The sequence below is a fragment of the Triticum aestivum genome, chromosome 1B (assembly GCF_018294505.1).
Source record: "Triticum aestivum cultivar Chinese Spring chromosome 1B, IWGSC CS RefSeq v2.1, whole genome shotgun sequence".
NCBI classification, from domain to species: domain Eukaryota; kingdom Viridiplantae; phylum Streptophyta; class Magnoliopsida; order Poales; family Poaceae; genus Triticum; species Triticum aestivum.
The window spans coordinates 649,998,452-650,011,670 of NC_057795.1; the positions used below are offsets into that span (position 1 = coordinate 649,998,452).

A 13,219-nucleotide genomic window follows, 5' to 3' on the forward strand; every position below is an offset into this window, starting at 1 on the left:
TGCTCTACAGGTATCTCCGAAGGTGTTTGTTGGGCTGGCATCGAGATTAGGATTTGTCACTTCGAGTATCGGAGAGGTATCACTGGGCCCACTCGGTAATGCACATCATATGAAGCCTTGCAAGCAATGTGACTAATGAATTAGTTGCGGGATGATGCATTACAGAATGAGTAAAGAGACTTGCCGGTAACGAGATTGAATTAGGTATGAAGATACTGACGATCGAATCTCGGGAAAGTAACATACCGATGACAAAGGGAATAACGTATGTTGACATGGCGGTTCGACCGATAAAGATCTTCGTAGAATATGTGGGAACCAATATGAGTATCCAGGTTCCGCTATTGGTTATTGATCGGAGAGGTGTCTCGGTCATGTCTACATAGTTCTCGAACCCGTAGGGTCTGCACGCTTCACGTTCCATGACGATATGTATTATATGAGTTATGTGTTTGTGACTGAAGGTTGTTCGGAGTCCCTGATGAGATCACGGACATGACGAGGAGTCTCGAAATGGTTGAGATATAAAGATTGATATATTGGAAGGTAATATTTGGACACCGGAAGGGTTTCGGAATGTATCGGGTACATATTAGAGTACCGGAGGGGTTACCGGAACCCTCCAGAGGAAAGATATGGGCCATATGGGCCATAGAAGGGAGGCACACCAGCCCACAAGGGGGTGGCGCGCCCCCACCAGGGAGTAGTGGTTCTTCGATGATCTCAGAATCTCGATGTAACTTTTATTTTGTTTGAGATGTTTTGTACTTCAGGTGAACTTTTATAATAGATTTTATCCTTTTTTGCAAAAGAAAAAAAAAGGTAAGATGCAAGCCAAAATTTAGGTGTTGAAGCAAGGGCTGAGATCGATATACAAACCACAAAGAATTTACATCAGAACCAGGTCGGCCATTATGTGCTTCCCATTTATCTATGTGATCACAGGGTTGGAAATGGTTATAACGAAATCAGTGACCAAAACTTAAGTCAGCCGGACTGGTTACAGCGTCAACTCCACTACAGGAGCAAGAGCGATCAACCTTTGCATTGCATATGACAAATATGCATTTTAAAGTCGTTTGGTACTGAGCCAAATCGTTTCATGAACACATGTATGACTCGCGATGTTTCACGAGCCACGGGGGACACGGTTGCGCGTCAGCACGCCCCAAGAACATCCCTTCTTTTCTTATGCAGCAGGTTGATTTAGTTTCCTTGCTTTTTAACGGAGTTTCTTGAGAATCAAGTTGAAAGGAAAAGGCAGAAGGGAGAGAAGAGACAGGAAGCCGACCGTCAGCAGCGCGGTGGTTTCGGATCGGCTGCAAACAGCTGCACGAGATATTCTCTTCTTCTCTCTGTGTAACCGTACACGACAACCCACGGCGGTGGTACACTAGCGTGCCATGCATGCAACTCCTGTACCACTACTACTCCCAGGTCCATGTCGCACTTTGCCAAGGTGCTCGGAGGAGATTTTTTTTTTTTTTTTTTTTTTGCCCAGGTGCTCGGAGGAGTTAAATAAATTTGTAGTCCATTCATGAGGATAGATTTGTATCCACCCGCCCTTTGTTAGACCATCTTCAAACAAAGAAAAAAATAGCTTGGTGGGATCAAACTACTCTAGAATTTTAGATTTATAGAAAGAGCTTCATATTATTATTATTTTGAAAAATCCGAATTGTTTTTGCATGGATGATAATTTGGTGCGTGAGGTGCAATTCAAATTTCGGATCATTTGGACATATGAGTAGGTCTCAGCAAAAACGAAAAATTGGGTTAGAACAATACATGAACAGTTAACTTTTTCACATACTTCAAATTTATCTTTTTGCCGGGAGCTACTCAGTTATTCAAATGACATGAACTTTAGAGTGCACCTCACTCACAAAATTTCTCCCATTCAAAAAATCAGAATTTTTGAATTTTGTTAGTACTTTTTTTTTGTATTTTTGTTCATCACGGGTGCGACTGAGTCTGGGCATCAAATCGCCTCATACAAAGAAAAGTCCAATCTTAATCGATGCTTGAGGTATTTATAGTATTACAAGCGCAGCATAACTCTCTATTATCGAAAAAGGCTTTCGCCCCGCTTTATAGATAAAGCAAACCGCCCAAGCCAAACATCCAACAAGATACACACACACACACACACACGCACACACACACGCACACACACACACACACAAGTTCCACAAACACACACAAAGTAGCATACGGGGTTAGTGATGAGGGCACAGCTCAACAAGCCCTAAAATCCAAAACACAAACACAAGCACATCGGCCCGAACAGCAGGCCTAATCGGGCTCCAGAGGAGGGGGCAGCAGCGGGGGCGCCACGCGGAAGGCCATCGAGCGAAGATCGGCGAGGAGGGTGTTGATGGCGTCCCGGTCCTGGGGGCGGCTAAGTGGCTGCCAAAGCTGCAGGTAACCACACATTTTAAAGATCGCGTCAGTCGAACATCGAAGAGGCACTTTCTGAATAACAAGCTTGTTGCGGATGATCCAAAGCGTCCAGGCGAGGACCCCAACGCATAGCCATCTAATATGGCGGTGGCGGGGGACGGATGCGTGGATCTCACCAAGCAGGTCCAGGAAGTTGGTGTTGCACCACTGTCCACCAATTGTCTCGCAAAAGTAAGACCACGGGAATTGGGCTGTGGAGCAGGAGAAAAAGATGTGATTAGCATCCTCCATCGTGCCACAAAGGGGCACATCCCGTCTCCTGGTCCATTGCGCTTGAGGACCTCAACCCCAGAGGGAAGGCGTCCCTGGATCCACTGCCACAGAAAGATCCTGATCTTCAGAGGGAGGCGAATGTCCCAAATCAGGCTAAAGGGCTTAGGGGTCGAAGAAGGAGCGAGAGCCGAGTATAAGGACTTAGTGGAGAAGCGGACGATGGACTCCACTCGCCAAGAAATGGAGTCAGGGGCGCCCTCACGTCCATTGGCAGAAGGGCCATGTCTTGGAGGAGGGAGTCCCAAGCGGTGACCTCGAGAGGGTCGAAGGGGCGCCGGAAAACGAGACGCCCTAAGTCAATAAGGGCCGTCTCGACAGAGACCCAAGGGTCAACCGCTATGGAGAATAGTTCAGGGAATCGAGCAGCTAAGGGGGAGTCCCCCACCCAACGGTCGAACCAGAACAGGGTCGAGGACCCGGAGCCAACCGAAATGGACATGCCAATGCGAAGCACGGGTAGAAGCTATATCACAGCCTGCCAGAACTGTGAGCCACCAGAACGCTGGCAGAAAGCTAGGGGTTAGCCCCGAAGGTACTTATTGCGGATGATGGTGAGCCAGAGTCCCCCCTTCCCATTGGCGATTCGCCAGAGCCATCGGGTCAAGAGAGCAGAGTCATCGGGTCAAGAGAGCAATGTTCATGCGCTGAGAAGACAAGATCTCAAGACCTCCCTGGTCCTTGTGTTTGCAAATGTCGGACCAGCTCACCATATGGTATTTCTGCTTCTCGCCCTTGCCTGCCCAGAAAAACCTGGACTGGTACTTGGCGATCTCCTTATGGAGAGTCTCGTGAAGGTTGTAGAAGCTCATGAGGAACCAGAGGAGGCTGGAAAGCGAGGAGTTGATGAGGATCACTCTGGCCGCCTTCGAGAGCCACCTTCCCTTCCAAGGTTCCACCCGATGCTGCATTCGAGTCACCGTCGGGCGAAGGTCAGCCACGGTCAGTCGCGAGTCACTAATGGGTATCCCCAAATAAGATGTGGGGAAAGTACCCAGCCGGCAGTTCAGACGGTCGGCGATGGCTTGGGCTTCCTCAGGAGAGTAGCCCAGAATCATCACTTCGCTCTTATCGAAGTTGATTATGAGGCCGGACATCTGTTGGAAGCATAGGAGGAGGATCTTCAGATTAGCGATGTCGGGCGTGGAACCCTCGTCCATTACTATGGTATCGTCTGCATATTGCAGGAGGGAGACCCCTCCCCCTCCAACCAGGTGAGGGACAACGCATAACTCTCTATTCAAAACAAGAGGAGCATTTCAACAAGGGATGCGGGCAACTGGTGATGGTTGAAAAATTAGCAACCACTTGATGGTTCCCTAAGCATGGATTTAGATAATTATTGGGTGTGGCTAGGTCTCAGTCGACTGAGATTTAACCAAGTATCAGTCACGTGACATAACATGCAAGAGAGAAAAAGAAAAAACTGAAAAGAAATTTTTGCACAAATCTCAATGTAAGATCTCAGGGATATATCATTGACTCAGACTTTGTTAAGTCTCATTCGACTAAGACTTAGCAAGACTGCTATAATCATGTCGCTCCTTCTAATGAATGCTTATTCTCATGAGCAATATCAATGCTTAAACCCCGCTGGCTATCACGCCTTTGACCTCACCTCGTCTGCATTGTGTTCGACCCATTGTCCCAAAGGTAGTTTACTTTCTTCCTATTTTATCAATTTAATCACTAAATTTCTCAGCCGGCATAGCTACTATTCAACTCAATGATGCGAATGAGTTGATGAAGAGGCTCGTGAAAGATTTTTTTTATGAATCATCGTTCCAGTAAGAAGATGATGATGGTAGAGATGCCAGTAGTCGTGGTAATTTGAGGGAAGAAGTGATGTGGTTCTTAGCTAGGCCACTGTCACATTTTTCACAATAGGGTAGAATGACATGCCAAGCTTTGGGTGGATTACTATATAGACCATATAGTGTATCTGGAGAATCTTTTCAAGCAACGATTCTAGATGTACAATGTGCCTTGCAAGGGCTGTGGAAGAGCATGACCATCGTTCCCCGTTGAGAAGGGATTTTAGTTAACATCATCTAACCTTTTCCTAATAATCTTAACTCCCTACACATTTTAAGATAACTCCTAAAAACAACCTACTTCTCCCCAAAGTTAGCGGGACTTCAAGTTTTGAACTACGAGACATCCTATTTTTGTACATTTGAGGTTGTTCTGACTGCTAGAAACCTTAGAAATATATTTTTGGTTTGTTCTGAGGAGTTGTTATATGAGTTGGTTAACAAACTCACATTATGTGGAATGTTCTTTGAATGGAAAAAAATCATACATCTCATGGAGGAAAGAATGTTGAACGGCTAGGATGGAAGTGGTGATGCGTTGGCAAGATTTTTGGGGGTGTTGTAGTCCATTCGAGAGAGCTAGAGATGGAATGATCAAGGCAAGATCCAAATGACACACCAAAATGAAGAACCAAATAAGATATAGGGGGAAAAAGAGGTGTAGGCCTGTAGCAAAAACTAGGGTGTTACACTTGCATCCATTTATTGTACGCATTGGACATAGAAATATTGTCCCCGCGCATGTCATGGCCACTTCAGAGCGCATTGCTATGGTCCAACCATCATATCCGAAGCAGTTGCACCACATTATATATGGATTTGGCGCTTGGACTAAAAAGTATCATGACAGACCATGATAACATGTGTAATTCTGCACAACATGATCATCAAGCATAAAATAGGTCAATCAGAGAAATCTAACATCAACAAAAATGGAGCACATCCTGCTGGAATGTTAAGAAAATAGGGCCCATACATTCCTACGAGCGGCATAAAAGAAGAACCAGAAAGCACCTGTCCAACTTCAAAATGATCTTGTGGAGTACTAGTGGGAACTTCACAGTTCAACATGATTCATCATGCTTCGTAACATATTTTGTTTGAATTACCCAGCGCATCTACAACCGGAACACGTCATACGCCCGGGCCGGCCGCCCGGTCACTGCCCGGTCATGATTTTTGACCCAGACGTGCCTCTTAAACAACCCTCAAACGACCGGGCTGACCGGCACCCCTCATATCCAGCCAAAATATGGGGCGGATATGGGGGAGCCCAGGCACGCCCGCCACGTCAGACCCGACAGCCCGACCCCATCCTAAATTGCACCAAATCCACCAAACCCTTCCTCCTCTTCCCGCCGCTCTCGAACCATTCCCGTGCCCGGACCCTCACCGGCCTCCACCCTTGCTCCCAATCCTCACCCCCGGTCCCGATCCATCACCAAAGATGTCGTCCAGCCCAACCCACACCACCGCGACGAAGACGCAGTCCGCCTCGTCCGCCGAAGGCGACTTGCAAGGCGGAGAACGTCGCCCGCAGGTTGCGGCGACGCCGACAGCGAGAGAGGGAGGTGGCGGCGACGGCAGCGCAGGGAGGTTCGCACGTGGTGGCGCAGCTGTCTCTTCCGCCGCGCCCGAATCCCAGCACCCCTTCCCTCCGAGCGCCTACGCGGGTTACGCTGTCCGGCCCCCTTGGGACACAGCATGATCCGAGCGCTGGCTGGGCCATTGCGGAGAACTTTTCTCCCACGCAGGTTGCCCGGATGCAGGCGGAGAAGGACGAGCAGGCCGCATTCCGCCTGGAGGAGGACACATTCCACTCGGAGCAGGCGCCCAGCCATTGATCCGAGGCCATCCATCACGCTCGGACATTTATTTCATTTTGCCATGTCCGGTTTGTTGAACTATGATTTGCTTTGCTTTGTTTCGAACTTTGGTATTCGGACAATTTGTGTCATATGATTGACGTGCATGGATTGCATGGATTTGAGGATCGAAATTTGCGGCATGTGGATGTATGGCGCAACATTTGAGGGGTGCCCGCGTTCGCTGGCGTTTGAGGTGCCGGATTTGCCAAGTCGGGTTGTAGATGCTCTTACTTATGTTTTTTTGCGGGTGAGAATTACTTATTTCATTTGGACCATATGTTGTATTTGAATTTCATTTTTTAAATTTTCAAAGGAAGAGTTAAATACTGCCCAAGTGTATGAAAAAAGATGCAAAGAATAAGAAAAATGAAAATGTGCACGTAACTGATATTTTTGTTAGTTAAATTAAATAAAGCTATTCGACTTGTCTGGGAAGAAGATGCTATAGTGAAGCGACCATCCCCTCGCGCTGCCTCGCGCTATAGTGGGGCACCCCCTCTCCTACCGTCATGCGTCTTCCACTTCTCACCCATTTCCGAATTCCAAATCTCGACCAACCCCTCTCCCCTCGCAAAAACCCTCCTGCAACCAACCAACACAGAGCCATGACGACCTCCCCCGCCTCCCTCCCCGTGCCGGCGACGAACTCCAGCCCCCGTGCAGCATCCGCCCCACCAACCAGGAGCCGTTGTTCCAGCGGAGGTTCCCCGCGCCGACCGGTCGCCATGCCGGTGACGGACTGGACGAGCGTTGCCGCCGTCACTGATTGGACTTATGTATGAGCCGGATAGACGAGCGTTGCCGCCGCTAAGGCTGGAGGCCACCAGCAGAACCTGTTTATCCAGTGGCGGAGCCAACATTTTGATTTTGAGTGTACATAAATCCAATTTTATTTTTATCAAGTCACCAATTTCAGTGTTATCTATCGGTCCGTCCTCTTGATATATTTTATACTAAAATTTTATACTTATCATACTACCGTGTTAAGGATTATAGTTTTATTACTTATTTGGCATACTTAAAAACATAACAAAGTTAAATATTAGTTGTTTTATTTATTTATTATATATTTGTAATATATATTATGGAAAAATACTCACACATTGCCCTGAATTCAATTTGTACTCTATAACAAAAATGATTTTTCTAAATAGTGTTTGGTACTTGTGTAAATTATATAGTTTATACATATCTATGTTAGATATATCTCTAAAACATATGGTTTGACAAATATTCGTAATAGTTGTTGTACTATATGATTAGGAAGCATATATGTAGAAAATTCTAGAGTACAAATTTAATGGCATGATATACTCATTTTTAGAGCATTCATGTACACCTTTAATCATAGAGAAAAGTATACTTTTCATCCCTTGATTCTTGAGAAGTCTAGATTTGATCCCTCAACTCTAAAACCGGATAACTTGCACCCTTAACTACTGAAATCGGACAAGATTCATCCCTGATCACGGTTTTGACCGGTTTTGGTGATGTCCCATCCCGGTTTTGACCGTGCCGACTCATATTCGCGTACCTTTTCAAGTCTGCTTAATGTTTTCAAATTTGGGTACTTTTTTCAAATACATGAACTTTTTAAAAATGTGTGTACTTTTTCCAAATCCACGTACTTTTTTCCAAGTTCACGCACTTTTTTAAATCCGCGTAATTTTTTAAAGTTCATCTGGTTTTTCAAATTCATGTAAGTTTTTAAAATTGACGTATTTATTCATATTCACGTACAATTTTTTGGATTTGAAAATCTTATGCGAACTTGAAAACATACACGGATTTGAATTTCTTTTACGCAAATTAGAAAAAAATTGTGGATTTGAAAAATTATGCCAACTTGAAACAAGTATGTGAATTTCATAAAGTTCGCGGATATGAAAATATTAAGCGAATTTGAGTCGGCACCGGTCAAAACCGGGGTTAGTCAGCACCAAAACCGGACGAATCTTGTCCAGTTTCGTTAGTTGGGGATGCAAGTTGTCCAGTTTCGAAGTTGAGGGATCAAATTTAGACTTCACCAAGAGTTGAGGGGCGAAAAATATACTTTTCTCTTGTTTGATTCGTTACGACCTGTCCAAATGCTCTACTACATTGTGTCGTTTCTTAAACTTATCTTGTCAGATGTTAAACAAGGTGGCACCGAATTTGTGGAGAAAGAGAAAATATTGTATCTTGTGCTAAATATAGTCTTCACATGAAAAGTGGCACAATATTTTCATTAACTCACATTTAAGGTCTCTCCCGGTGCAAGTATCACGAGAACTAGATCGTTGATGGCGTGTGTTGCAGTGCTGACCTATTTTTGCGATAGAATAATATGATTTTAAAAATTATTGCTGCATAAATAAAGTCTCAAAGGATGGATATAATTTTTTTTACTAAAATTTAGATGGTGCAAATAGTTGAGAAATATTGCACTACTCATACTAAGTAACTAGATCATTAATGGCGCGCGTTGCCGCACCTGTTAATTTTGGCACTATAATATTATGGATTGATGCAAATACATTGACAGAGTAATATGCACATAAAGTTAACATTTTATTTTGAAGTGATTTGTTTCATTGTGCCTGATGAGGTCAAAAGATAAACAAAACTAAACATGAAATACATGCCAAAGTAAAATGTTCATGCAATTTCTCGTTTTTCTTTTGAGATGAGGGGTACTCCAAACAGTAGTGAGTAGAAACCCACGAGAGTATGATTTGTTCATAGTAACAAAACATTGTGAAAAACATCTCTATTCTTGCGTCTATTTATTCACATGATGATATACTTAATAAGAATGTTCGGAGCCTACCTCTGGAGCACCGGTCTAATACCTATAATACTACGGCAAATGAAAGTCTTTCAGATTACAAAGAACGTTGACTATAATAATAACAGTTTAACAGAAAAAGAAAAATGGTAGAAATTGCAACCCTTTCATTTTGTTTACCATAGACAGCATATTGGATTGTTATTGTAGCTCTAAGATTGGACATACACGATGTGAGCTTCAGTATCAGGTTGAATATAATGTTTAATATTACAACTGGGAAGCCTTGTAAAAATGCTTTTGGGCATCCTGAAGAAATGTTATCAAATTGACTTGTATATATCCGATGTAAAATTTAATTATAGGTTAGCACAAAATTATGCCAAGTGCAGCAGATACGTCCCTCTCGTAAGTGGATAAAAATTAAAGATTGCGTACAAGTGATCATGGGTTGCAAGTACAGAAAAAAAACATGGGAGTTGAGGAGAGTACATAAGAAAAAAGTTGAAAGATGAATGCACATAAGAAAAGGATGAAAGAACCCTCTAGTCTAGTTTTTTTCTTATTTCGTGAAGGCATAGCAAAAGCTGCAAACAAATCAAATGTTTTATTATCCAGATAGGGCAATAAATCTAGCAAGTGCAATATTTTGAATTATCATCTAAATCATTATTGACTGACTATTCTTGTCAACTGAATATAGCATGAAACATTCAGCAAATGCACTGCATAGAAGCGCATGTGTGCATGCATCTAACCAAAAGAGAAAATATGTAGCATAAATTAGTTATCACGTTTGCATATTCCTACTCCTAGGTGCAAAGTTACCAATAGAGAGGCACTTTATGGGACCCAATTAGAATCAGCACCTGAAGTCCTTTTCTTTTGCTTCGGTCAGTTGCACAGCCTGAAAAATGTATTCATGATCAAGAATTGCATCCCTGCAGTTACCCCCAAAACTGCAATATCACTTACAAACATGGATGCAGGAGTTACACGGAGTAATTAGACTGTTGAGAAAACAAATGTAAATCCATCGATGCTCCAAGTATATTAAAGGTTAACCTAGTGTAATTTTCATTTAAGAACAATATAGCATTGACATTGTTATATACTCCCTCCGTCCGAAAATACTTGTCATTAAAATGGACAAAAATGGATGTATCTAAAACTAAAATACAGCTAGATACATTCCCTTTTATTCATTTTGATGACAAGTATTTCCGGACGGAGGGAGTACTTGTATGTGGATTTTCTCGGGATCTCATTTGCTTCCTTATTTTGTACACCTGCACGCTCTCCTCCATACTAAGCATATGTTGGCTACTTCAGTAGCACCTATAGATATCTTCATTTCGCTAGGAGATCCGTTGGAAGAGAAAAGTGAAGACTCTGTTTTTCTTCTTTGTTGCCTATACATACATACACATATTCAATTGACAAATCATGGTTTACTTTTACTTTATATACTTACACGCATGATCCTAAATCTGAAAAACAGAAATGGCCTAGCCAAGCTACAACCTTTGAAGATATACCTCATTCTGCCAGTTGGTGTGGAATGTGATGGCCAAGAACAACGGGACCGGCCTGCACCAGAATACCAAAGATGATTCCCATCCATCAAGATTATTTTCACACTATTAGCATGTAATCAAACCCCAAAAAGGTAAAAAATTGTGAAAGAAATCGTGAAGTACCATCACGCCAACGTGCAGCACTTATAGTCTAGCAGGTAGGCTGCCGGTATGCCTACAGTGTAGGACGTGCGCGACCCTGATCAAACAATACATCACATGTTTGTTACATGCTTAGTGAACCGTATAAGAGAAAATTAGGACTTTCACTGTTGCTGCAGCTGAGCAAGCATTGATGCTCCACCAATTTTCGTACTCACAAGTAAATAGATTTGTTTGCGTGCTTACAGTAGTCAAGTCCACGCTACTCTTGCTCTCCTTCTTACTACTGGTATTGCTTGTAACTGAACATTTGTTGCTATTGCTTCCTATCAGATTGTCAATTATTCTTGTCTAATGGAGACAGTAAGCAAAGGCACATGATTTCAGGTTTGCATACACAAAAGCATACCAATCAACAAATACAATTGAAGAGAGACAAAAAAAATAACTATGGGGAAGTCGTAGATGCAGCAGCCAGATTGATAGCAAAATTCTAATTCAATGCCATCTAACCATACCGAACTTCATAGAGTAACAGTCTGATTGATCCGAAACTACAAAATTACATAGGCTTGCTGCTACTGTTGGTTGATATCAAGAGAACCAAAATTTGTGCTCCTCATTTACATTTGACAAAAATTAGATGTGCACGAGGAAAACATCAGCACCGAGGAGGATGAATGATACTCTCTGTAGCAAATGAAAACTAAGCCAGCGGCACCTAACTCCAATCCGTCAACCTAGAACGCCTACATCAATTTGGATGAGAAAGAACAACACTAATAAAGAATCTTAAAGATGAAGCAACAACCTAAGCGTAAACCATGGCTTCTTCGCAATTGGATCGCCCGCATCAGCTCGATCGGCCGACCCCCGATTCACCCGCCTCCTGCATGTCCGCTGGATCCTCTCGCGTGCCTCGTCTCCCCTCGCGCGCCTCGACTGGAGCGCGCCGCGCTGGATCACCTCACGCGGATCGGCTCCCTCGCGCGCCCCATTCGATCAAGGAAGAGAGGATTCACCACCGAGCGAGCGAGAGGAGGGAAGAGGTTCCTTGCGGCGGCGTTGTGTGGGTTGGGGGGAGCGTTTCGCCCGGGTCCTGTGGGAGACGAGGAAACGTGAGAGGGCGGAGCGAGGCTAAAACACATGGGCTTTACGTGATAATGGGCCCAATCAACCACAGGCCTCGGTTTTTTCTTCTAGAGTCGGCCCAGTTCGCGACCAAAAGTTGATCAACGGCCAGAAATCTCTAAAATACAGTATCTGATGGCTGAAATTGCTGGTGGCCTGAGAGTGCTCGCTTTAGGTGCGGTTATACTGTTCTAACTAGATCGTTGCTGGTGCGCGTTGCCGCACCCGTCTATTTGGCACATAGTTTTTAGGGATATGGAGTAATTTGAAGACATTTGTTTGCAAGAATTAGGTTGATTGGCGAATACATTCATGATTGATCGTGGCATTTTTTGGCTCCTACAAAATTTCCCGCAAGAATTGAAGAAAGACATTAGAATATTTAAAAAATATAAAGATAAAAGTAGGGGGTACTTCTGGACAATATTGATTATCTTAAAAAAATCAATGCCTTAGGGCATGTAATATTCTACATTGAAGTCTAAAGAACAAGTATTTTTAAAGGGATTACCAACGGGCATATCACCATTGCCTGCTCTGGATATTATCCAAGTATTCACTCAAAGAGTGCAAAAGCGGAGTTCCACGACAACGCCTTGAAGGAAGAAAATTACTCTCAACAGGGAACTCAACCACTCCCACTTAGACAAGGCTTGTAGATCTAGAGCAGCCGAGAGTGTGCATATCATCTAGCCGTGCCCCTTACCTCCACTGTTGACCACCAATCTCAATCACACCGTGATCCTCTACGTGACCTGAATCTGTGAGAGGGACGCCAATATGCACGATAAACTATAGAGAAATATAAAATAAACTGAAATCAGTGTTTTGGGGCCCTTCCATTTTGAAATAAGAGATACTCCAATCAATGGTAAGGAATAACCCAACGAGAGAAATATACTAAGAAGGCACTCTGTCTACTCGCAAAGTTCCTTTGTAGCTCAGACTACATGGAACCCCAGTACTATTTTAGTTTCTTAAAATTTTGCGGGTCCATTTGTAGCTCGGTTTGATTTATAGCTGCCACTGAACTATGAACAAAGGAGGAGCAACTGGACTTCACAAAGTGGAAGGATGGTAGTAACCTGAAATATGTACTCCCTCCGTTCGAAATTACTTGTCCAAAAAATGAATATATCTAGATGTATTTTAGTTGTAGATACATCCATTTTTACGACAAGTAATTCTGAACGAAGGGAGTATGTAGGGAACACGAGAATTATAAAT

General features: G+C 43.5%; 1 long non-coding RNA gene across 1 annotated transcript; it reads right to left on the bottom strand.

The window, feature by feature from the left end:
* Positions 1 to 9,234: 9,234 nt before the first annotated feature.
* LOC123098583 (uncharacterized) lies at positions 9,235 to 11,973 on the bottom strand. Its single transcript, XR_006447853.1, has 4 exons — positions 11,673 to 11,973; positions 10,883 to 10,958; positions 10,721 to 10,772; positions 9,235 to 10,089 (listed from the first exon to the last, which is right to left on the bottom strand). It is a non-coding gene; the product is annotated as an uncharacterized lncRNA (long non-coding RNA).
* Positions 11,974 to 13,219: the final 1,246 nt, after the last annotated feature.